This window comes from Canis lupus, chromosome 36 (assembly GCF_011100685.1).
Source record: "Canis lupus familiaris isolate Mischka breed German Shepherd chromosome 36, alternate assembly UU_Cfam_GSD_1.0, whole genome shotgun sequence".
Classification (NCBI taxonomy): Eukaryota; Metazoa; Chordata; class Mammalia; order Carnivora; family Canidae; genus Canis; species Canis lupus.
The window spans coordinates 4,067,284-4,093,797 of NC_049257.1; the positions used below are offsets into that span (position 1 = coordinate 4,067,284).

A 26,514-nucleotide genomic window follows, 5' to 3' on the forward strand; every position below is an offset into this window, starting at 1 on the left:
AAAATTTTCTACTTAACCACTGCCAAGTCCCAACCCATCTGGGTCCCAAATTTGAGACTCAGTTCGATACTGAATGTACAATCAAGGACTGTATCTGCTTAGATTACGCAAAGGTAAACAAGATATGGTCCTTACCTTCAAAGAGTTTATAATCTACGAATAAAGAAAAAAAATAATGAAGCACTTAAAGGACGGAGACACTGATTTTCACCAGAGAATGGGATATGGCAAAGGCGCATGGTAAAAGAAATGGCATTTGAACTGGGGTGGGAAGAGAGAGTGGAGGGGGGGAGGGAGAGATGGGGGGACAGCAGCTGACAGAGAAAATTAGACACAGTACAGAGGAAGGCGGCTAACAGTAGGCTGTGGTAGATTTAAAACATGGCCCCAAGATTCACTGGCCCTCTTCCCACCAAGGCGCAGGCACTACATCCCCTCCCCTTGAATCTGGGCTATGTGACTGTGTGAGCGATAGAATATGGTGGAAGTGACACTGTAACAGTTGCCAGGAACAATCCTCAGGAAACTAGAAGCTTCCATTTCCTGTTTCCTGTGACACCTGCTCTTGGAACTCCGCCGCCATGCTCTGAGGAAGCTCAGAGAGACCACATGTAGGCGTTTTAGCTGACAGACAGCATCACCCACCAGACATGTGAGTGAATGAGACTTCAGGTGATTACAGCCCCCAAACTTCAAACATTCTCAACTAAGACACCAGACACAGTAAAATAGAGACACACTGTCCTTGCTGTGCACTGTTCAAATCCAGATTCGCTAAACTATGATCATAACAAAATGCTTGGAATTTTATACCACCACATTTGGGATGATTTATTGTGCAGCAACAGACTGAATGAAACAGCACAGCCAAGAGTATGAGAGGTCGTGGTATAAGACAACCATGGGAAAGAGTCTAAAGGAAGATGCCACACATCTTAAAAGTCAACCTACACAGTTTAAAACTTCTTCTAAATGCAACAGTGAGTAGTTGATGGGTTAAGGGTCAAGGAAATTATATAACTGGATTAGGAAGATTACATTAGCAGCACCACATGCAAGGGATTTCCAGCAAGCTCAGAGAAACACTTGAGGTAGATATAACAATCCTGAGTGTAGCTCTCATAACATTCCCCATTTTACAAATGAAGTACTTGAGGGAAAGATAATCTAGAACACTCCAGCATCTAATCCAGTAATGAATCCCATTGGCTCAATCTTCAAAGCATTTCCTGATTCCAATCAACCTCTTCTCATGCTTCCAAGCCTGGTTGAAGCCATCACTCTCTCATTTAGACCAGTGCTGATCCAACTGAATTTACCATCTAGAATGGATCAAAACTGATGTAAGAAATCCTGTCCAGTGAGTTGAGTCCACTGATCACATGTCAATCGCGGCAACATCAAATTGCCTTAACAGTTTCTAAACTCTTAATCATAATTTCTGAACCTACCACATTTTAGATCAGGATCAAGTAGTTTTGGGAACAAGCACTATGGATTATTCCCTACGGACATCAACCTTTGGGATCTGAGAAGCAGCAATTGGGATTCCTGGGAATTCTTGAAATCACAAGCTATTTTAAAACATTCCCAATATTCTTCACTCTTTACTATTACGAATATATTTTTAAATGTTTAATAAGGAATGTTAAGCTTGGTAGTACTTACAAAACTGAAGCATATAAGAGTAAGCAAACACTAGAAAATGACAACAAATATGTAGCATTTGAATAGGTTAGTAGCACTATGCAGAATCACATGTCAAAATTACCAATTTAAGGATTTATTTTGCTTCCAAAACTTATTATCACTACCCACAGGGTTTTTATTTAAAAAATACTCTACATAAAAATTTATTAATATTTATTTGCAAAATGACTCATTGTTAGCAACAGACAGGGCAACGAATATACCATACATGGATAATCTGGCAATAGCAACAGGCAAGTCTGACTGGTTAAATCTTGGCTACTTCTCTCCTTGGTGCTCTTCTTCTGATTCCCAGAATAGTCAAACTTAACCTTCTACTCCATGTGTCAGTGTTTCCTGCTCTGGCTTTCAACTTGAAGTCAGTCAATTCCATACACCCGAGAACTTCTGTAGACTGTGGCTAGTGGCCACCTTATTGGATAATGAAAGTATTCAGAACTTTAGAGAACAAATGAGCAAAGGGAAAGAGAGAGAGAAACCAAGAAATTGGTTAATTATAGAGAACACCCTGCTGGTTTCCAGAACGGAGGTGGGGGGCGGGGAATGGGTGAAATAAGTGATGGGGAGTAAGGAGCACACTTGTGATGAGCACTGGGTGATGTAAAGAAGTGCTGAATCACTATATGGTACACCTGAAACCACTGTAACATGGTATGTTAACTAACTGGAATTAAAATGAAAAAACTGGGAGAAGAAATGTGTGGGAAATATCAGAAAGGGAGACAGAACATAAAGACTCCTAACTCTGGGAAACGAACTGGGGGTGGTGGAAGGGGAGGAGGGCGGGGGTGGGAGTGAGTTGGGGATGGGCACTGAGGGGGACACTTGACGGGATGAGCACTGGGTGTTATTCTGTATGTTGGTAAATTGAACACCAATAAAAATTATTTTATAAATAAATAAATAAATAAATAAATAAATAAATAAAATGAAAAAACTGTTTAAAAAAGAATCTTAAGAGGATGGAAATTAAAAGAGAGAGAAACAATCTATCTCAGAAAATTCCAGAATTTGGTGGAAAAGGTACAAAGAAGCCAGTAAAAAACTAAGTCAGAAAGGATTAAATAATCAATAAAAGCTCTAAAAAATTTAAACAAGGGGAAAATGTTAACAGACTATAGAGACACAGACCAAAGTCCTGGGCAAGATTTGAGAATGGATTTTAAACATTTAGCAGATGATAATCCCTGGGGACCCCAATACTAAGAGCAGGTCATATAAGATTAACCTAATTTCCTGTTTCAATAAGACTCTGAAACTGTGAGTTCAAGGAAACACACACTTCTAGATTTTGGCAAGGCATCTGTCTGACAAAGGCTCTTACGAAATACCTGTGGTCAAGATGGACAAAAAGATAAGCAGATGTATCTGTAGGTTAGTGCACTCAAAGGATGCATTAGGGAATCCAAAATGTTCAAGGTTATTGCCACATGTAAGAAATGACAAACTGAAAATTACTCCAGGTAAAGGTAAGGTCTTCTATTTAGTGAAGGGAAAAAAAAAAAAAAAACAGCACAAGTGGACACGTGGAATTGGAGGGAACCAGGATGTAGCAGCAGCACCTAGATATGAGGCAGCTATGACAGAACAGGATACTTTTTGAGATTCCTGTTGGTAGTCACCTCACCTAAGTAGGACTACGTGGCTGTCGGAATTACGGCAGTTTGGGCTGCACCGCGCAAGCATGGAAGTCAAAAAAATCGGAAGACAGAAAATCCAGTCAGATGTACCGCAATGCAATCCACTCTAAACACCGACCTTTAAAGACTTTCAAGCAGGCAAAGACACGCGCAACAGGCGGGCAAGACCACAGAAGCTCCAGAAACATCGCGCTCAGATAAGAGTGGGGGCGGGGGGGGGGGCGGCCCCTGGGTGGCGCAGCGGTTTGGCGCCTGCCTTGGCCCAGGGCGCGATCCTGGGGACCGGGGATCGAGTCCCACGTCGGGCTCCCTGCGTGGAGCCTGCTTCTCCCTCTGCCTGTGTCTCTGCCTCTCTCTCTCTCTCTCACTGCGTGCCTATCATAAATTAAAAAAAAAAAAAAAAAAATTTAAGAGTATGGGGGGGAAGGACAGTTCTAATCACGTAACTACAGTATTCTTCCCGATTTCTTATAGCTAAAAAGAGAACTATGGCCGAAGGATCAACAGAAGCTGCACTTTATTATAGGTGAAAACAAACAATCCGTGAAAAGACACAGTGTCTACAGGTAGAATGGGCACCTCCCGGCGCTGCATCCCTAACCCTGCAGAGGTCCTAACCCTGCAGAGGCGCCGCGGCCGAGGGCTCGCAGAGGGTACAAGGCAGGGCGGCCCGGGGCGCTGGACAGAGCCCCCCGCGCCTCCCCCACGCAGGGGCCCCTGAGGAGGCCACAGTCGGCCCTGAGGGCCCGCCTGGCGCTTCAGAAGCAGTGAGCGGGAGCAACTCGGAGGAATGGGGAGAAAGGGAATGTTCTGTCTCAAAGACCATGACAAGGGGCTTAAGCGGCAGCAATGAACGCAGACTCCTCTTTTTTGGAAACGCTTCCTCAGAAAGCAGCCCATGGAAGCTACAGCGCTCAAAACGCACTCGGGCCGGGGCGGCCTCAGCCTACGTCTGAGCCCAAGGCAAATGCCAACAGAGGAGGAAGCGGAGGAGGGAGGGAAAGGGCAGAAGAAGACACAAAGCAAGGCCTTGGGAGGGAGACCAGGCCCGGCCGGGAAGCCTCTGGGGCAGCGGAGGCGCCGCGGGCACGGCTAAGCCGCTTCACACGAACACACACTGTCCTGAGGTCACCGTCGCACGTGGCCGGCGCAGCGCACCCTGAGCCTCTGAGCGCAGTGGTTCCCCGCGAGCCCAGTTTCCTCATCGCCCAAATAACCAGGAGAGCCTGGGGGCCCCTCAGGAGGCCGGACCGAAGCGCCGCAGGCCGCGCCGCTCTTGGAGGCTCAAGCACCGCCGCCCGGTCCCTGAGGGCCCGTCCCGGGGCCACACGGCCGCCCTCACGCGTCCTCGCGGGGCACGGGGCCAGGCGGGCGGCGCCTCAGGACGGGGCCAACACCCGGGGCCTCGCCCTCCCCGCCTCGCGCTACTCCCCTGGGGCCCGGACGCCACGTCAGGTACCGGCGGCCTCCGCCTCACGCAGACCTTGCACCTTGCGAGCTCCTGCCGTGAGGGCGGAGCGAGCGCGCCAACCGGACCTCAGATTGCGTCGGGGAGACCCTGCCCCCGGCCCGGGGCCCCTCTCCGGGCCGCACGCACCGACCGCCGACAACTTACCATCACGGGGCTCTGGGTCACGGCGTCGTGGCAGCCCCGGGCAGGCGGGGCGGGTGTGGTAGATACTTCCCCACTTAGGGCATTGTCAACTCACAGTGCGTTCCTCAGGACCTGCCCTACCCTAAGCTCGGGGGGCCTGTACCGGGGTCCCCGGGGGCCCAGGGGCTGAGCGCCGCCTTCGGCCCGGGCCTGGTCCTGGGGTCCGGGATCGAGTCCCGCCTCGCGCTCCCTGCACGGAGCCTGCTTCTCCCTCCGCCTGTGTCTCTGCCTCTCTCTCTCCGTCCGTCTCTCTCATGAATAAATAAATAAAATCTTAAAAAAAAAAAAAAAAAAAAGGAAGCTCTGTACCATCACACTGGGGGGTCAGAGTTTCAACACACGAATTTGGGGGGACACCCACATTTCAGTCCATTGCCTAAATGAACAAATAAAATTATTAAAGATTATCTTCAAAACTGCTGCCAGTGAATGCTCCGAAATCTAAGTGGCCTCGGACCCCTTTCCTACCCAAAGTTCCCTAACAGGTTTGGGAGTAGCTCTGACTTGTGCAGCACAGAATAAGGAGTCCTCACAGCGTGGCCTCCAGCCGCCTCTCGGGCCTCAGGCCACATCAATCCCCTCAGGAACCCTACGCCATAAGCCACACGCGCTGGGGTCGCGCGGGCACCACGCTCTGCTCCTGCCTCGTAGCTGCCTGCGGCCGTTCGCCAGGTTAGGATAGGCTGCCCTGCCGGCCAGGCCATTTGTACTTATTTTTCAAGTGTGCACTTAGTACCTCCTTGGGCCAGAGACTTCCCCACATCCTTCCCCCGCGGCGGGTCGGGCGCTCCTCCTCCGGACCCGCCGCTACGGCTCCTGCACGCTTCTGTGCGGGCTGCGCGGGCCCCTCCGGACTGTGGCCGCCCACGCAGGGGTCGCGCTCCCAGGCCGCGAATACTCCTGAGGCGGGGAGCAGCGCTCTGGGATCAGCACGGGGCCTACCACGCACCTGTACCGAGTAAGTAAATATTTTTTTTAAAAAGAACAGATAAAAACATGAATCAAAATAGACCATCAATGGATCATAAAAGTTTGAAAGAAGAAAGATGACGGAAGCCCTTTTTGTTGTTATTCCTAACAGTTCGCATCCACCTTCCACAGACATGGCTCTACTCAGAAACTCACACAAAGCTTCGGTGATGATCTCGATCACCAGCGAACTGGAACACGGCACAGAAACCACCGGAAGGCCAAGAGCAAAGCCAGCGGGAAAGAACGACGGCGCTTGGCACAGGAGCGGCGCACAACGCACAGCAGAGGCTGCTTCTCCGTAAAACAAACTTGACGCTCCTCCCTTGGGTTTCCCGCCTTTTGGTCCTTCCGGTCAAAGCCGCCGCACAACTGACAGGCCCCTCACCAAAGCAAGGCCCGGCCCATCCATTCAGGCGGGCACATGGCCCTCTCAGGGCTGAACTGGCTAAAGCCCCTTCCCTAAGAGGACAACTCACGTGCACCTCACTCACTGAGCAGCAGGGACACACACACACGCACACACACACACACGCGCGCACACACGCGAGCCCGCAGGCGGCCCCAAGTACGGCGGGTGCCCGCGCCAGCAGGCCCTGCGGTCTGACGGAGGAGCCCTGTGGGTCTGTGCTCCAGCAGGAGGGAGGCGACAGCCAGTGGCGGGCACGACCTTCCGCTCTGACTCACAGTCGGCCTCTCTCTCCTCTCAAGAGAAACAAGCTCCTAACGGCGCATTTTCTGATGACCAAACAGCAACTCATCTGCCTAAATTTCCTCAGTGACTAAAGAGTCCCTCGCTTCACGCTGAACCAGTAGCTTGAAATTTTAACATAAATACAAAAAAGGGACTCAAAATTTTATGCCTCTTCCTCAATCCGCTGCAGTCTTAAAAAATAATGTATCTGGGGGCGTCGCGGTGGCTCAGTGGTTGGGCGTTGGCCCATGATCGCAGGGTGCTGGGATGGAGCCCCGCATCCCCCATCAGGCCCCCTGCTCAGCGGGGAGTCTGCTTCTCCCTCTTCCACTGCCCCTCCCCCAGATCATTCATTCTCTCTCTATCCCTCTCTCAAAGAAATAAATAAAATCTTTTTTAAAAAGTAAAAAATCAAAAAATTAAATAGAAGACATTTTAATGTGGTCTGAAGTGCAACTGCTTGGACGGGACCCTACAAAAGAGCTTACACCCTACCATCTCTTCGCAGAAGTAGAAACAAAGTGCTATAACGTGCTTTTGGCCCGTGGCTATAATTAAGCTTGAAAAAGACCTTCTTCAGTTTCTCCTCTAAGACATCATCAGATTAGAATCACTCCTGTCTCGTCCTCACCTCGCCTCCATGGGCTCCTTCAAAAGTGTCTGACATCCTTCCAGTTCCCCCAAGCGACTCCCTGCTTTCAACTTTTCACAGCTCACTCAAAACCTCTCCTCTCTTGTCCTAAAACTTGCTGATTCCATTTCTTCATTCTCTTTCATCATTCCCTTTCCCCAAAACCTAACATCGTATCTTTAACGACTCACAAGGAAAAAAAAAAGTCATTTTAAAAACATTGATGGGCAGCCCGGGGTGGGGGGGCTCAGCGGTTTAGCGTCGCCTTCAGCCCAGCGTGTGATCCTGGAGTCCCGGGATCCAGTCCCACATCGGGCTCCCTGCATGGAGCCTGCGTCTCCCTCTGCCTGTGTCTCTGCCTCGCTCTCTCTCTCCCTGTGTCTCTCATGAATAAATAAATAAAATCTTAAAAAAAAAAAAAATTGATAATGGTCCCTTGTGATAAAATGGAAAAAGTGTGATACAAAACAGCATCTCCCTTATTCAAAACAGTATTTATTGAGTGCCCACTACGTGCCCTGTAAGGACTACAAAACAAGACCAGCTCTCCTGAACTGCGAACGTGGTTAGAGAGGCTGACCCACCTTCACACCACTCTTCACAGCCCATCAGGGAACCTCAGACATAAAGGAAAGCCTCTCTGAAGTCCAGAAAGCTTTGGGCCTCTTCCACTAAGAGGACTTCTGGTATTAAAATATGAAGAAATGCCAAAACAGAGTGACAAAAACCGTGTATGTATTCAATGTTTACAAGCCATGCCAGGCAGTATTATTGGGCTGGTCTCAAGATAATTACATGGTTCAGTAATGAGACACAAGTTCAAAGTAACATGACCCATGATGCCTTCGTTCAATCCTGTTGTTATGTTTCTGAGGCCCTGTCATTCAAAAGTAATGTCAAGACCAGTGTGAGGTACCTCGTGAGTGGGAAGTTTGGGCCAACAGGCCTCCTGCCCACTACCACCTCCCAGCCCTCTTTACAGTAATGGGTGAAGGAGTCGATAAACAGCAGGAGCCACTGAGGGCAGCAAGTTCTGCCCTCAAAGAACTTACAGACTAATTGGAGGAAAAGGGGGGGGGGGTGACACTCTCCATCCCCACTCATTCCAGAATGTGATGGAAGAAGCATGGTGCCAGGACACCAGGATTCCAACCCCGCCCGATCACTAAGTCATCAATCGTGGGCAAGTCCTCCTCAATATATTAAACCTCAGAGCTCTTATTCTTCTTCCCTGTAAAACAGAAGAATTCTTTTCTCAGCCCTGCCTTCTGTACAAAGGTTACTGCAGCTCACATAAGATGGGGTGTTGCTTTGGGAAACTGCAAACCCTCCACAAACGTGAACTACAAAGGAACAAAGGTGGCATGCTCAATCACATGTGGCCGTATCATCAACATTAAAAAAAAAAAAGTCTAATGACATTTATAAACATATAAATTCAGAATTTGACATTGTTGTGTCCAGGGAATAGTAAAAGAAGGAGAGAAAATGTGAATGGTACGATTTGAAAGTTAAAGCGATTTTATGGAACCCCAGAGAGCTCTGGCAATTTGTCTGTGAATATCTGAATATTCGTTATGATCTTTGTGCCTTGTTGAAATAACTTCCATGAGTAACCAGAGGATGACTACTTCCCAAACAAACCCAGATTTATTCCCTAAGGTCCCATACGATCCCAGGCTTTTTCTTCAGTTAAAACTAGCTCTAGCAAGTCTCTTCCCTCTGGACCCGCTGTTATCTTGTGTCCTCCCTCATGCCAAATTTACACAAACATGACTAATGACGTCCTGAATAACCGAAACAAACTGCCCTCTGGAGCTCTTATCTATCTGGTTCACAGGACTACCTTCTTTAGGGTGAGTGCAGGAAGACACACTCTCCCGAGCATCCCTCCTACTCCTGGGGCCGTTCCCAGACTCTCCCCCCCACCCCAGGGCCTTCTCCCCGCACCCATCCTGGGCCCTGGCTGCAGACCACCCTCAACCCTGTCCCCAGGCAAGCTGATTCCCCACCTGGGACTTCACTGCCATAAGGACCTGGACAGGCTCTCATTTGTTTCCAGCCCAGCCCTTTCTAACTGCTCTTTTCTTCTAACAGGCCATTGGTCAACTCCCCCAGGATGTCCCAAGGCCTTTCAAACAGGGCTCGTAAATTCAGCCCTTCACCTTCCTGCATTCTTTACCCCTCCCTATCCTGTTACGGGATCACATCTATAACCAATGTAGCCAGAGACTCTCCTCCTGCTACCAAACCACACCGATCAGGATCAGATCAGTTTTCCACATCTCAACACCTCACTCCCCTCGACGGCTCTGAAACCTCCACCATCTTCTCCAGCCACATTTGTCACCACTGCTTGGCCAGTCTGGGATCCCCAGCCTCCACACAAGTGTTTCCCAAAGTGTGGAACACGTACTACTGGTGGTCCCCCAACATGATGCTAGATCAAGTTCTAGAACCTTTTTTTCTTTGATGATTAATGCTTCTCTTCTAGAATAGAAATTAAATTAATTCAATGAAATTAAAATCAACTCTTAAGGTGCATATCAATACTGCATTTTCAGTGATAGTTGTTTTGAACGAGCTTTCACGCCCCTAATCTAGGGGGCTATAAAAAAATCCCACGCCAGGGTATATCCAGACCAATTAAATCACAACCCGGTAGGGTGGGAATGAGCGCTGGGTTTGGAAATCCCTCTGGTGCTTCAAATGTGCAAGTAAATTTGGGTATTATCCCATTAGAATGAGCCTAAAATAGGTATTTAAGGTCAAAGATTGAGCCCATCTAAAGAAAATGAAGTAATTAGTCACAGGCACAGAACACGAATAGGAAGGGTACCCAACTCACCTTGTCTGCCCACAACTTCAGCACGGAACGTCTAGCAACCCTACAATGGCCCTCATTCTCTGGCAACCCCAGAGAGTTGGTCACCCTGAGTAAGGCAATGTCTCAAGTGTGGGAATAAGTGCTAGCATTTCCCAAAATGTGTTCTGCAAAATGCTATCCACCCTCCCCAGGGTGTTAACAAAGGGGTCCACGGTGTAATAACCTCAAAGACTAGGGATATCCGGGCTATCCCAGGGTAAGTGATAAGGGGTCCCTCAAAGCCAATTCTCAGAACTTTCAATTTACTATGAAAATTTATACTGGCAGAGAGAAGAGTGTAATGTCCTGCATTTTTCAAACTTACTTAAGGACTTCTTTTGTGGTGCACTTTTTGATTTCAGTTTCAAGAAACTTCTTCGAACATCCTGCCTCACTTCCAGATAACTTGGGGAAAAGATAAATCTGTTAAAGTTATTTTTCATTATCAATCCCATGTTTGAAAACAAAAGTCCAGGCTCCTTAGCAGGCAGTCTCCTTCCCCAGCTCTCGTGCTTGTTTCTCTAACTTCTAGAAGCATTCAAGTCACCTGGGGATCCTGTTGCAACACTGATTCTAGTTCAGAACTGGGTGGCCCTGACACTCCCCATTTCTGGAGAGGCCAGTGCCCCAGTGGTGCCACTCCTGCTGAACCAAGCACCAAACTTTTGAGGAGCAGAGCTCTGGTAACACTTGGTTCTGAAGGATGCTGTCTTTCCTAAAAGCCTCTGTGCCTCAAAGGCCCCTTTCTCACCTGCTACCTTCTTCCTCAACCTTCAAGATGCTCAAGAATATCCTTCTGAAAAGAGGACTTCAGATGCCCCCTCGAATAAAACTGCACACCCCGTCTTCAGGTTCAGAGTCCCATTCTGGTGTTTGCTCTGTTGTAATCTGGCTATTTATTTTTCTGCCTCTCCCAAGCTGAGCCCTCCGACAGCCATTCTGTCTATATACGTTCAGTGCCTGGCACATAGTAGCTACTCAACAAATCTATAGGGAGAGAAGGAATAGCCAAACAGAGGAGATAATATATGAACTTGGTCTAGGGAGACCTTTAGAAAGTAAGGTTGTCATGCAGAATCAAGTTTGTCGGTTCGGAGTTTCGTGGTTGGAGACCTTAGGCAAGAGAAAGAAGCAGAATCTAAGCTAACGCTGCAGAGAATCAAATCATAAATGAAGAGCATCACCTATTCTTTATACTATACAAAAAAATTAAATTCTCAGTTTTCCTGAAATGAAAACTAAATCCAGATAATCTTCTGATTAACATTTAACAGACAAAAATCACCAGGCACAGTGGGAAATAAAACACCATTTGACCTCTAAATCTGTGTTCATCTACTTCACAAAGATTCCTTCTGACAATTCTAAGTTTAAACAAACCTTTGTGCAGAGTGCTCCAGCAGGTTTAATGTAGTCACAGCTGTCAAAATCATGGGCAATGTATCATACTTAAGAGAGCATTTGAAAATGTGTCAATAATTATAATTAGACACTTGTACCAGATCTAATATACTTTCACTACCCTTTAACTTCATCTGATGTAAAATTAAAACCAGTTTCTTAAAAGTGCAACTCTCAGATCATAATTTAATTCTAAAGTAGATATAAAACCTGTCACACTACAGAGATACAGTACATTTTACTCAAGAGGAGAAAAGGCCACGGTGTTGTAATACATCATTTTAGGTAAGGTGACCACCTTTAATGCTGAAAGGGTAAAATACATTCCTGAGGTGACATAATCTTCCAATATTTACTTCACCCGTTTGTATTTAAAGATCTTTTTCTTCAAAATTATGCATGACCCACAGCTCAAAGACAGTAACTGTTAACAGGCCCATTTCCTACCAGCCTTTTTTTCCCCTCCATGTCCATATGTGTGTGTGTATATATACACATACACACACACACACGTATATACATATATATATATACACATACGTATATACATACATATATATGTCTGGAATTGTACTATTTTCTGTTTACTTACACTTATGGAATTACATAGAATTTATGGGTATGGAACTGGATAGTTTTTGTGTCCTGCTTTTTCTACTTAATGTTGTTTTGTATACAACAGCCTGTCCTATTCATCCCCCACATTTCTGCATGCCCACTATGGATAAAGCAGCATACCAAGCATAGGACACACATGCACACTCAGAGTACCAAACAGTCTTGGCTCTTGGTACTTACCCCACAGATATATACAGAAAAGAAGAAAGGATCTAACTAGATGGAATAGCCAACAAAACCCTCTTTTGAGAAGGTTACTTTGAAGGTGAGATCTGTTCCTGAAGACTCATGAGATAAAAAATTTTGATGACTATATAATGTTCCATTTCGTGAATAAAAATGTATTTTTATGTACCTAACATATGTAAAGGTTATATGTATAGGTTATTAAAGAACATTTAAGTGTTTTGTTTTGTTTTGCTACTCTACAGCTAGATGAATACATTTGTATATTTAAAGAGCTTTAGTAAGTAATTTTTTTTTTTTTTATGAGTAACCAAGGGCTCAAAATCTTTTCCAGGAAAATTACATTTATATTGGCAGCCCAAAATTTTTAAGTCTTTGAAATAAAAAATCTAAGTATGTTGCTTAATTCTGGGGGAGCCAATTTCTAAAGAAAAAAATGCAGCATGGGAAAAAACATGAATTTTATATTAAATTTTATTTACTTGAGTTTGAATTTTTAAATACATCTAATTTGGTAACGCCAGGAAACCCAACCATTTTATTAAGCTACACCAGCTAAATACCTCAAAATTTGCAACAATCCCCTAACATATCTTCTTCATATTATAAAAACTTTGAACGATCAAAAGCAGCCCACTCTGGTAGGCTCCAAAATCATAAATAAAATTTTGCTGTTTTTTAAAAACTGTCTATCATATGCTTATTGCTTTTTTAAAAAGCTATTACAAAAATAAAACTTTTTCCCTAAGTCTAAAAATCCATTGCCTCTATTCTTGATCAATAATAAAAAGCTGACTATACAAGTTTCTTGGTCACTAAATGCCTACTTACCACTCACCATATTTTTTCTAAAGATAATCAGCCATATAAGCTCTGCTTTTAACATAAAGCACAAACCAGACACAGTGCTTTAAAACAATCAAAGTAAAGCTGTGGTTAGCAAGGCTTCCAAAGCCCAGGGTTCTTCAGTCTCAAACTTACACAGGAAAAAAAAAAAAAAATCATCAGGTTCCATTTACTGGAAGTACTAAAAAGCAGGCAGACTGAAAGATAATCAACAAATTATTAAACTTCAGAAATAGCTGAATCTATGCTCTTTCCAAAGATGAAGAAAGTACCATGAAGAAAAAAGTCAAGAAAGTGACTTTCTTGGGCCACAAAATTGATTTACACCAGAGAACAGATTCCTGCTTGAGTCTCACGCATTGCTTTGTCATTTCCACCACGTCACTTTGCTTCATTACAACAACTCAAAAATCGAATTCTTGGTACAACCTATACTATAATTTAAAATGTAAATACCGGGATCCCTGGGTGGCGCAGTGGTTTGGCGCCTGCCTTTGGCCCAGGGCGTGATCCTGGAGACCCGGGATCGAATCCCACGTTGGGCTCCTGGTGCATGGAGCCTGCTTCTCCCTCTGCCTGTGTCTCTGCCTCTCTCTTTCTCTCTCTCTCTCTCTCTCTCTGTGTGACTATCATAAATAAATAAATAAATAAATTTTTTTTTTAAATGTAAATACCCAGGGCAGCCTGGGTGGCTCAGTGGTTTAGCGCTACCTTCAGCCCAGGGTGTGATCCTGGAGACCCAGGATCGATTCCCACATCGGGCTCCCTGCATGGCGCCTGCTTCTCCCTCTGCCTGTGTCTCTGCCTCTCTCTCTCTTTCTCTCTCATGAATAAGTAAAATCTTAAAAAAAAAAAAAAAAAAGAAAAAAGTAAATATCCTTAGATTCAGTAATTCCAGTCCTTGATATTTACAGCCAGCTACAGGAGACAGACAGATCTACATAGTAGCATATGTAAAGAGTCACTGCCACACTGTAACACATAATGTCACCTAAAATAAGTAAAAGACTACTTACATAAATTATAATACACCTACACGAAGGAATTACCTTTCAAAAGAATAAGAGAATTGTTCATACCAATAGGAAAAGATTTCCAAGAAAAATTCAGTGAAAAAAGTCAGGTAAAGAACCCAAATTGTACGATATACTATATTTATAAGAAAAACACATTAGTATGTGTTTGTAAATATAAAAATGATCCCTGGAAGGATACACAATCAGTTTTAATGATGGTTTTTCTCTAGGAAGGTAAAGAAAAAGCTGGAAGACAAAAGTTACCTTCCCTATACACCCTTCCTATACTTCAAATCTTCTACTGAGCACATGTAACACCACATATTGTCTTTAAAACATAAACTATCGTAAAAAATAAAAATATCTGGTTATTAAGAAAAAAAGAAAAAAATTATGGGAATCCACATCAATGTACTCACGTAATGAAATAAAGCTATGAATTAGAAATAAAAACACCAATTTGGGTTTGTTTTTGTTTAAGTCATGTGGCCCAAAAAGGAGACTGTAATGTCTGAGACAAAAGCATGAAAACGATAGAACACTGTAAGTTAACTATACTGGAATTAAAATCAAAAACTTAATTTAAAAAAAAAAAAAAGTATGAGAACAAAAGAAATTCCCTCCTGGAAGATTTTCATGCTCAAAGGCCACATCTGGGAAAGATTCACTCCACCTGTGCCTAGAATGTCCTAAAACAATAAGACCTTCAGGGATCACAAGGGGAACCAAGTGGGAGAAGGAGAACAGCTAGCTGATTAAGTAACAATGTGTTGGAGGGAATCCTAAACAAACAAGCCAAGATAAGACGAAGAAAAAAAAACTCATCTGTAATTTAAAAAGGACATTCCATTCTAAACTGGCTAAAAGAATAAATCTCAAAACAAATCATTCGCTCCTGGCACTGTTTTCCCCATCTCACAGGGCTAGAGTAACCACTTTTTCTGTCACCTGTGATGAAAGAAGAAAGAAAAAAAGGGAAAAAAGAAAAGAAAAGAAAAGAAAAGAAAAGAAAAGAAAAGAAAAGAAAAGAAAAGAAAAGAAAAGAAAAGAAAAGAGAGAAAGAGAGAGAAAGAGAGAGAAAAGAAAGAAAAAGAAAGGAAAGAAAGGAAAGAAAGGAAAGAAAGGAAGAAAGAGAAAGAAAGAAAGAAAGAAAGAAAGAAAGAAAGAAAGAAAGAAAGAAAGAAAGAAAGAAAGAAAGAGAAATCGTTAGGGTTCCTTTCACTTAATTTAGGCTCAGTGCAATAGGGCATAAACCTAAATTGCAGGTGTCAGCCATCAAACAGTATATGTGCCTTTGATTCTATGAGCAGATGTTTATCAGGCCCCATGGTCAAAAGTTGAAGACTGTAACGGTATTCCTTTATTAGGATAAACATTTGATTTATTTGCAAGATAAGGTGCTTGACCCAAAAAAGTCAATAAGAGACTTTGAGCTGTTTGTGTAGCTGGTTCATTTTATCATTCAGACCTCAGCCCATTTCTTCCTAGTTCCAAAAGGGACCTTTCTCCCCCAGATCCAAGTGCCCTCAGATGGCATTCTGTGACACAGATCGAATCCCCAGAGCTCCAAACCCTTATCTGCTGGGTCTAGGGCCGTGTTTCCAACTCCTCACAAGCCTCCAGGAAGCCCTCTTCTCTATGCTAACTCCAGAAGCGGAAACCCAATACCATGCCCTGCTCCAGACCAGCTCTTAACCTTTCGTTTTAAGATCAACACCATGCTCTGGGCCATCCAAGTTCCCCAGGTCAGATGCTTCTGCCTCTCACTTGCTCCTTCCCTTCTTCACAAAAATGATTTGTGCACCTTACAGCTTCTCCGGCAAGAGGCCCAAACCCGGATTCCATCCGCTCGTTTCCCTCAGCTCCTGGGCACCCACCCTCACCCCTCAGGGCGGCGACAGAGAAGCCTACCCACCAGGGGACCCACCCAGAGGCCCACAGGGACAGCGCGATGCCGGCCTCGGGCCTGGGAGGTCAGGTCCCCGCAGAGGCCTGGGCCCCGAGCTGCCAGGCCTGCAGGTTCGCAGAAGAACGTGCAGAGTTGAACATTTTACGGGAAATACCCCCAAGTTTAAACGACAGCAACTACTTCAACAATGAGAAGGAAAAACTGTCTTACGTTCGGGATCACACGGGACAGAACTCTGAGGGGTGCTGGGCCTGGGGCCACCGGTTTTCAAAGTCTGCGTTCGAGCAAGTGCCTTTGGGGTGGACAGCGTGGGTGCAAGTTCAGGCAAGTTTTGGAACAATAACTGTGTCGGGTCACCTCCGACATCTTCCATCACCCCTCTGAAGCCTCGGTTTCTCCTGCTGTAAAATGGGGGTAGGAGAGTAGGTCGGTCAGCAGGGGTGAGCCTCAGGGGAGAGCACACAGGGAGGGCGCCTGAGCAGGCCTCCCCACGGCCACGGGCTCACGGACGCTCTTTTAGAACCAAGTCTAAAATTTTGAGCCCGGCACTCAAAGTAAACCAAAATTTGGCTCTCAGCCTCCGTTTCCACGTTCTTCCACGGCGCAAACCCCACCGTACTCTACACGGTCACACCATGTCACCCGGCTGGTCGCTCCAGGCGCTGCCACATAGCCCAGCAAAACGTGACAGGACGGGCCAGCGTGTGCAACAGAAGGCGGCGCCGCACCGACCGTCCTACCCAGCTCCGCTCCAGAGCCCGAGTCAGCTCTGCCTTCCAGCCAGCCCAGGTCCCGCTGCCTCCCCGAGGAGCTGCACCTCAAGGCACGCAGCCCAATTCCAGGGGCAACAAATACGTGCAAATGCGTTTATACAACTTGGCCCTTAAACGAAAGCCAGCCACCTCATAGGCACTCGCCCGTTCCCTGCTTGGGCAGGGTGCCTAGTCCACATCTGTACGATGCTCAAAACGGTACCATCAAAGTGGTACCTTCTTCCAAGGCCAGCCTGTCACTTCCACAAGTGTTATTTGCTCCTTATCCCTCTGTGTCTCCCGACCAAGATACTTGGCCTCCTGCCATTTATAGTTAGATGTCCGATTCTTCAGTCTTCCTCTTAGTGGCCTCTTACTCCAGTGCAGCCTAAGATCAACTTAATTTTACTGTCCTTTCCATGCCCAGCCCCAAGTCCGGGAGGCCTTGATAAATGCTCAACAAATGAAGGAAGAAGAAAAGGGGAAACGATGGAGGAGCAGCAGCAAGGCAGGAAGGGATTTTAATGATAATGACAATGACAGCTACGAGGACTGCAGTCACCAATTCAGCTCTTACATCTTTCGATGCAAAGAGCTGGCCCCTACTAGCCTTGTTTTGTGTTTTGGAACAATAACTGTATCGGGTCACCTCGCCTACTTCTTGCCCATTCTCCTTTCGGTGCAGGTGACCTAAAAAGGGACTCCTGCTATCCCCTCATTACTGACGGCCACCATCCCATTTCAAGTATAATCTAAATAAACAGGGATCTAAGTGGCTCCTGCCCCCAGTTTAAATTAATTAGGCCCACCTTCGATGCCGATTAGGATCAAGACGAGCATGTACTTTTGGAGCTGATCCAAAGCACATATTAGTCACTTTAATCTGATATACAGAAACAAGCAAAGACCCCCTACACAGAGAAGAAAAAACAATGGGTGGGGGAATGGTGGGAGAGCAGAAGGGCACGGACCATCTGTAGAATAATTGAGACTCAACAAAAAGAAAAACAAAATTCTCATCCAGATTAGCAAATGTCCAATAAACAAATTAAGGCTGATTTCCACAATATCTCGAATAGTTGTGGGTTTTTTTTTTTTCCAAACTGCTAGTTAGAACCTATTAGCAAGTTGTGAAATCAATTTAGTAAACAGAAACCAGAATTAAAAAAAAAAAAAAGACTAGAAATTAGGAAGCATTGCTATATTGTGTTGTAAAAATTGTAATTCAGCTTTATTTTCAATATGCATGTGTGTATGTGTGTGTACTCAGTCATGATGTAAAATGTATTGCTGCGAGTAAAAAATGTTTTTAAAACACTGAAATAGAACATTTATGTTTATATAATCTCCAGGGACTGAGATTTTCCATTTTTTACTAGGGCCACACTCATAAAGTAAGAGAATATTTGTTCTTGCCACCTGTTGTGCACAACAGTTCAGTTCCTCAAGTTCAAAAACATCTAAAAAAAATATATCACTTGGCACACTTGTCCCTTACCATTTTCCTTATTCTCAAAAGGAAGATAAAGGTTACTCCAGATAACCACCTACACTTTTCCCTCCTACTGGTTGTCCTATGTATATATTTCTATCTTGTGTTAAGTCCCTGACATCAAGTTACGAGTCCAAAAGCTTCAGCTTCCTTAGTGGTACTCACTTATAAGTGAGTATTAAAGTATAACTTATAAGTATTAACCTATAACTTAAGGAGAGTGATCCATCAGGCACATTATGTTTTCACGAAGAGTACCCCACCACTCACCAGTAGCTACAATAGAGGAAGTTTGGCTTAAAATATCTCAACTCATCCCCTCTACACCAGAATGCCTTTTCTCAAGTTCTTTTTATTGCACATCTTTCTCAGTATCCAGTCTCTTCAAATTCCAAGTACCATCCCACACATCTAATATCCAGCTTTGTCTCAGACCACTCCTATGTTCCTTTATCTCCTCTGTACATTTCCCATCAAACTCAAGGTTATTTTTAGAAGTTCAATCAATAATTCTTCCATGATTGCTTTAAAAAGAAAAAAGAAAAACTGGAGCAATCTTGTTTTCTCTGTGTTACAATTTTTTTTAAGTAAGCTCTACATCCAATGTGGGACTTGAACTCATGACCCCAAGGATCAAGAGCAGCATGCTCTACCAATTCAGCTAGCCAGGCACCCCAGAGCGATCTTATTTTCAATGTCATCCATGCTGAGTGGAGGCTAGTGAGGACCCATCCTAGCTTTCACAGACGAGCAAGGCACCCAGCTACCAAGCATTCAAGCAGAAAAGGTCGACATGGCATGCCCACTCAAATCGGCCCTTAAAAACCTATCAAAAGAGAAGTTCACTCTGGAATCTCTCCATTTTCCAAAGAGGTCATCCATATTCCACCTCCACGGGAGTGTTGCCTACCATACTGTTTTCACTGTCAACTGTTTGTGAACATATGCAACAGGACAAAGTCAGTGTGAAGGAGTCAACTCACCAAGAGTCCCAGCCATGCACTCAGTATCACAGGATTCCATGCTCTGTAGGATATTAAATATGAGTTGAGATATTCCTCCCCAAAAAAGGTTTTGCCCTTAGACCCAAAAACAATAGGAAGCATTAAGTTTAAAAGAATTCAATAAATGCTTGTTGAATCCACTATGTTACAACACCAAGCTCTTATGTCTTTCATCCCTTCTTCCCAAACTTATGCTTAAGGACTTCTGTGTCTGGTATCCTCTGCTTTCAGGCTGCCTCCCTGACTCCCTAGAGTACTGGGCTTGTCTGCTTCTCTAATACGCAATCATACAGTCATTCTCTCGACAATTAAAAAACCACCTACTGACTGTGTAGTCGGGGCCAGGCACTGGGTTAGGTACAAAACATAGACCAAAGAATAAGACACAGTCCTTGCCCTCAAAGAGCCCAGTGAGAGAATTCTGAAAGGTCTGAAGTTGGTGAAGGAGAATGAATGGTGTCAAACAAATAGACGGAGGGGTGAATAACTTGAAGTCTCTGCCCTCAAAAAGATCAATCAGTACAGAATGAGTAGTAAAGATGATAAAATGCTAGGAAAATGCCAAAAGGCGAAATCCAGGACGCATTCCTGCACCGAGATTACCCAGAGCCCTGAGGATTTGGCCGTCCCCAAAAGTGGGGGGAAGGGCAACGCAAAAAGACCGACTCCAAGGCTTGGCCTCCATGATGAGAAAGTGCTGAAACTATGAGGACACCTGAGAGAAGAACCATGAGGATACCTATGCTGAAGGGGACCCCCTGAGCTGGCCCCATTGTCCAAAGATCAAACCCCACCTATGGCATGAACCTCCACAAAATCTGGAAAAACTAAAATTCAGAGTCACTTTCCTGATCGCAGAAATAAAGGCCAAGTACCCAGAGCAAACAATGAAGCAACCCGAATGGGCAAAGTGGAATGTTGGTCAGAGACTGAAACCCAAAAATCAAACAAATGAGTAGTGGTGGCTCTGGAAAACAAACTCTCATGGATCACAGAAGAGTCTTTAGACATATAAACAAGCTCAGATTTCCCTAAATGCATTTGAGAGCACAGGAATATTATTCAACTGGGCAGTTGGTTTGAATATTGGGGACAGGGAAGTATCTGTTTCAACTTCAAAAAGGAAGCTGCTGGGGGTCGTTAGTTAATTTGGGGAGCGTGAATGCAAACAGAACCACCTCCCATCTGAACCAAAGGCCACGGTTTGCCAACCACACCATCTTCGGGAAGCTCTTTCAAAAGGAGTCTTTGATTTGAATGCCCTTCCCAACAGACAAATCCTGCTTAAACTAGCAGGGCAAGGAAGAGCAGTCTAGGGCCAACCAACTGCTAAAAAAGAAGAGGTAAACCTTCCACTTGGTTCTTCGGAGAGCTGCAACTGGCCACAGAAAGAAACACAAAGTTCTCACTCCCGGAGATCAAAGAAGGCATTTTGTACCAGGAAACCGAATTCAAATTCTCATTTCCAGGAATAAAGCCACAGTGCCCAATATTTGCTTGGGAAAGTAAAACAGGAGACCATGTGGACTCCAACTAAAATCTCTGATGGCTTCACTTCTCAGCCTCGCCAGTTTAACGCTGTTAACATCTTACCCAGGCTTTGCTTTAACTTAAATCCCAGCTTCCCAGCCTGAATGGTCACACGTGCCCACTGGATAAAAATGAAAGCACTGTAACACTTCATGACAGCGTTTTCTGACCCATCCTGAGTACTAGATGTATGCGACGAGGTGAGGCTGACAAGTGCCAGCTTCCGCTCAGCCCTAGCCTCCCCTAACCACAGTCAGGAGAAACCACTGCAGCCCACGCTCTGATGTTGGTCACAGTATTGAAACGAGAGTGGAAGCAGGAGAATACAGAAAAGGGGGACATACCTCAATCTCCTTCAGGTATGACAACAATCAACTTGCTTTAAAATTATCACCTGGGGTCTTATCAATCAGCCAACAGCATTTGCGTGCCTACTTCGCACAGGCACCGAGCTGTCTACAGTCATCATAGTGCAGGGAAATATTCCCCAAGTAGTCATTATGTTAATAGTCATGTGTTTAATTTTCTTTATCTTTTTACCAAAAAATATGTATCATGTATGTAGGTTAGAAAGTCTAAAAATAAAATCAGCACCCTTGAACCCACCACCCAACCCAAAACCCCAGAAGGTCATCAATGCTCTATCATCTACCTACTTCTTCCTCCCTGAACCTCCCCAGGTCCCTGCAAAATACACACACACACACACACACACACACACACACACACGGTAATCATTTAATCATTGTCCTGAATCTGGGGTTTTATTATGAGTACAAATGCATCTTTATGATTACATCCTATTACTAACAAGGGAGTTGGCTTTCCAAATAAGGCAATGATATATTGGTTCTTCTTAAAAGATGACATCTTTTAAGTTTTTCTAAGGGCAATCACCACTTTAAAGAAAAACACTAAATAATTAATAGACTGAAACTTAGCCATAACAAACTCCTGAAGACAGTGTATGAGTGAATGAAATTTGTCAAACACTGGCCAAAAGGGGCTGAGGACACGCGTTCCAGAGTCCCACAAACTCCTGGTTCAAATCCTGACTCCACTGAGGACTAGCTCTACATACAACTAGGGCAACTACTCAATTTCAGGAAGCCTCAATTCCTCATCATAAGAGTGAAATAATAATAAAACATGTGGTTGCTGTGAAAATGTAATGAAAAATGCATGTGAAGAGCTGAGCACTGTGCCTAGCACATATCCGGTGCTCCCCAACATATCTGTCACCAAATTCATTCAAACATATCAAAGGGTTTTTGCTACCATTAACAGTGTACTTCTCCCCAGTGTCTAACAAGTTGTACATTAGACCCCTTCACATAAAGATAAATCAAGATGCAGAGATCCAATAGCAGAACAAGCATAGAGGACTGTTCCCAGTCCCAGCTCCTCTTTGTCTAAAGTACTTTTTGCGCACACGCACGCGCGCACACACACACACACACACACACACACATTGATTCAATCTTCACCTCATGACCTTGAATAACAGGATCATTTTTCAAGCGCATCCCTGCCCTGTCCCTTCCTCCCCCATAAGGCTGGACTACTTGATCCAACAACCCTACCTAGAAGTCTATCATGATTCTCACAGTATTGGTTCAGTGCAATCTAAGGTAAGTCATAGTCTCCACTGCTTCAATCACTGTTAGCTGTTTGGTGGACAGAGGCAGAAAATTTGGTAAATCACTACTGTGAAAAAAATCATTACAATGCTATTAATGGCATTAAGGTCCCCACTTCTGAAATTAATTACATTCCTGAAGAAGGCAAACTCCTCCATCTCAAAGCAGCATCCTTAATATTCTTTTAAATTACTCAGAGATAACAAGAAATTCACTCGGATTCAAATGATCACTCTCTTCCACGGTACAAAAGTTGTAACACCACTACCTAAATCGAGTTTTACTTATAACCCGCTCTCTCCATTTCAAGAAAAATTCACCCGAACTCCAGAAAAGGAGGGTATGAACCCATTCTAGCCCCCCTCCCAGCTCTTGAGTTTTGCCATTTATCCAGAATTTACTGCAACATCATTCACCACCTTCTGAGTGTTTGCGTGCATGTGGGGTGAAGCAGAAATGCTATTAACCCACCACACAATTCCGTCGATTTAAGACCCACACATTGCAGCTTCAAAAGACTTCCTTTTTGGTTTTTGTTTTGTGTGTTTAGTTCCAGGCCAGAAAACAGAAACGACTGCATCACAAAACAAAGTGATTAGGTCTTAGGAGCCAGGTGATCCAAGTCCCGTCCAGGCCTAGGACAACCTCTTGACCCCTCTGTCCCCACCAGCTAAACAGGGGAGGCCCCTATTTCAATACCAAAGCATACTGTAAAGCTGGATGGCGAGGCCAGTGTCTGAGGTCAGCACAAGTCTAGTGTCTGCTGGCTGCCCAAGCCCGGGCCCCCAGCCAGCCACCCACCTCCAGAGACAAGTGCCAAGACATACTATAGTGTTTCCATTTAAGGCCTGCCACTTGGATCAGCCCATCTCTGAAATTTCTTAACACCACCTTTCCAGGAAGAATTTTTTTGGGGGAAAAGGGAGGTGGTGTCTATTTTTTGCCACCGCCTTCCCTTGGGCTGTCAGAGCAGTCTGCATCTCTGGGACAGGATTCTTTAAAACCACTGGGTTATATCTAAGTCTCAATTAGACGGCCTCTTCTCAAAAACAATACAAACTGTGCATGAGGCCAGTCCTCTTTCCCATCCCCTACTTGCCATCACTCCTAGTCTCCTCTCTCTCCATCTCTCTGAAACAGACACACACACACAAAAGAAAGCCCAACAAAACGAACAAATCCACTGATTACTCTGCTACCACCTTCCAAAAGCCAAATTAAGCACAACTTTTTAACCATGACTTTCCTCCCGCAGTGTGTTTTCCTCCCTCGGTAGCTTCCTCTGCAGCTTCTCCCCCAGGCAGGGAGCGTTCAAAACTCCGGGGAAAGGGAGCTGCGGGCGCGGGGGGAGGGGAGCCACGTCTGGCGCGGGCCGGACAGACCGACGGCGGCCTAGAGCCCGGGGCGAGCGGGGCGGCCCCGGCCCCGGCCCCTGCGCGGCGCCCCCGCCCGGCCTCCAGCCTCGCTGCCGGGTTACGGCGGTGAGCGAAGGGCTTTAAACTTGGCAAAGTCTCGTGCAACATCTGTAACCACATTCGCCTTCTGGGGATCGGGAGACGAATCCCACATTCCTGGCTTTGAAGCTTTTTGAAACTGCAGCTCGGAAGCCCGGGGGGCGGGCGGGAGTTCAGCGGAGTTTACTGGCTGCGTCTCCGCAGAAAATTCCTCCTGGAAGCGCCCGGCGTTCGGCGGCGGGGCCGACGCGGCCGGGAGCGGAGACGCGGCCCCGACGGAGCGGCCCCGGGCAGGACGGCCGGGCTCCAAGGCGCTGGCCCCGCCGGCGGGGAGGCTGCGGGGAGGAGGCACCGGGGGCGCCCGCGAGGCCCCCGCCGCCCGCCCGCCGCCCGCCGCCCGCCGCCCGCCGCCCCGGCCCGGCCCCGCCGCCCCCGCCCCGCCCGCCCGCCGCCCGCCCTCACCTCTGGTCCCGCCGCGGCCGGGCTGAGCCGGGAGGCGGGGAGCGAGCCCTCCGGGCGCTGCGGGGCGGCGCGGGCGGGCGGGCGAGCCCGGAACTCGGCGGCGGCGGCGGCGGCGGCGGCGGGGCCGGGGCGCTCCTGCCCTCGGGCCGGCGCGCTGGCTGGGGCTGGGGGCAGCCCGGCGGCGGCGGCGGCGGCCACCGGGGAAGAGCCGGGGAGGGAGGGAGGGAGGGGAGGCGGGGGAGGAGGAGGAGGAGGAGGAGGAGGAAGGGGAGGGGGCGGCGGGATAAACTTCCCGAGGCGCGGGGGCGCGGGCGGGGCGCGGCCGGGGAGGCGGCGGGCGGCGGGGAGGCGGGGAGGCGGCCCCGGAGTAGGAAAGTTCCCGGGCGCGGAGGGGAGGCTGCGGCGGCGGCGGCGGCGGCGGCGGCGGCGGCGGCGGCGGCTGCGAAGAGCAGGAGCCGGAGCGGGAGGAGCGGGAGCGGCGGGAGGAGGAGGAGGAGGAAGTGGCTGCGGAGCGCTCGGCCAATGGGTGTCTGGAGCTGTGATTAACCAGGCAGCAACACATCATTTCCTCCCGGCGCGGATCCAGGAGCCGGGAGGGAGAGGGAGGCGGCGGGGCGGGGCCGGGCCCGCGCCCCCTGCAGGCGCCCGGCCGGGGGCGAGCCCGCCGAGCCCGCCCCGCCGCCCCCGCCCCCGCCCCGCCGGCCCCGCCGCCCCCGCCGCCCCCGCCGCCCCCGCCGGGCCGAGGACGCCGCGAGCGCCGGGCGCGGGGTCCTGGGAGGCGGGGCGGCGGCGGCCAGGCCGGAGCGGGGCCGGGCGGAGAGGCGGGCGGGCGGGCGCGCAGGTAGGCGCGGGGGGGCGGCGGGACGGCTCCCGGGGCGCGGGGGGCGCGGGCGGCGGGGCTCGGCGTGCGCCTCCGAATCCCCTTCCACGTTGCTCACTTCCCCGCGAGGTCCGGGGTTATGCAAGAGCTTGCCATCCTCGCAGTCGGCCTCCTTAGCGATAAAAATGAGCGGGGGACGGGGGAGGGGGCTTCTGCGGCGATCTGGCCCCGTCCTAGGCGCCAGGGCAGCTTACTGCGGAAAGGAAGGAACATTCCCCGCCGCACGGAGGCTGACAACCTCGGTCCTTGGATACGCGAAAACACTCCAGTGTGCTAATATTATCCAGAGCATCAAAAAGGCATGCGGGGATCAAATTTTGCATGGTGCCTGCTGAGTGCAAGGAAAGCACCAAGCCATTTCCTCTGCCCTCTAGAAGCTTATAATGTACAGTCCTATCACAAAGCAGAGTAAGAGCCTGAAACCAATAAATGGGGATACCATAAAGTATTTTTATCTCTACAGGTTCATTCATGCAGCAGGCATTTATTGGGTGACTGCAGTGCTGCAAAAGGTTGCAAAGGAAATGGAAGATCTGGTCCCTGCAGGTCAGGAGTTTACAATCCAATTAGGAACGTAAGGCACATATACGTGAGACAGCTAGGAAATAACCCCCAGGTGTTACATAAGCAATAGGTTGGAGAAGTCGGGGGGGGGGGGGGGGGGGGGGCGTTTTTTCGCAAGGGGACTCCGTACCTGCACGCTTGCTTGCCGAGAATCGGGAGAGGAAACTCCAGGTCAATCAAGCAAAAATGCCTACGTGTACCCCTGCTCTGTAAAACAGTACAACGGGGATCTCCGTGTCACTTGGCTGAAGCTCCGCCACTTAGAAACTGTATGACCTTGGGCATGTCTCTAACCTCTGGGGAGGGAATAAAGCCTGTCTCCAGGTTCGTCGTGGGGTTCAAACGAGATGACCCTTACTTGAAAGCCCGTCAAGGTGCTGTGTGAATGTTCCTCAGTCCCGTACATTTACAGAGTCCTCATTTTACCAGCCTCTTCTTGGTAACCTTCCCAGTCCTCCCTAGGCCGTAAGCTCCCTGAGGGCAGGGACCAGGTTGGCTGTGTTCACGTGTATCATCATGCCCAGCAGACTGGAACACGTGGGTGCCCAATAGACGTTTGCTGAGTAAGTGGATAAATGAACCAATGAATCCTGTTA

General features: G+C 47.2%; 1 protein-coding gene across 1 annotated transcript in view; it reads right to left on the reverse strand.

The window, feature by feature from the left end:
* ACVR1 (activin A receptor type 1) overlaps window positions 1-24,554 on the reverse strand; it is a 126,482-nt gene extending 101,928 nt beyond the window's left edge. Inside the window, exon 1 of the mRNA XM_038584555.1 lies at window positions 24,475-24,554. The gene's annotated coding sequence lies outside the window, so the exon portion shown is untranslated. The remainder of the gene's footprint in view (window positions 1-24,474) is intronic.
* Window positions 24,555-26,514: the final 1,960 nt, after the last annotated feature.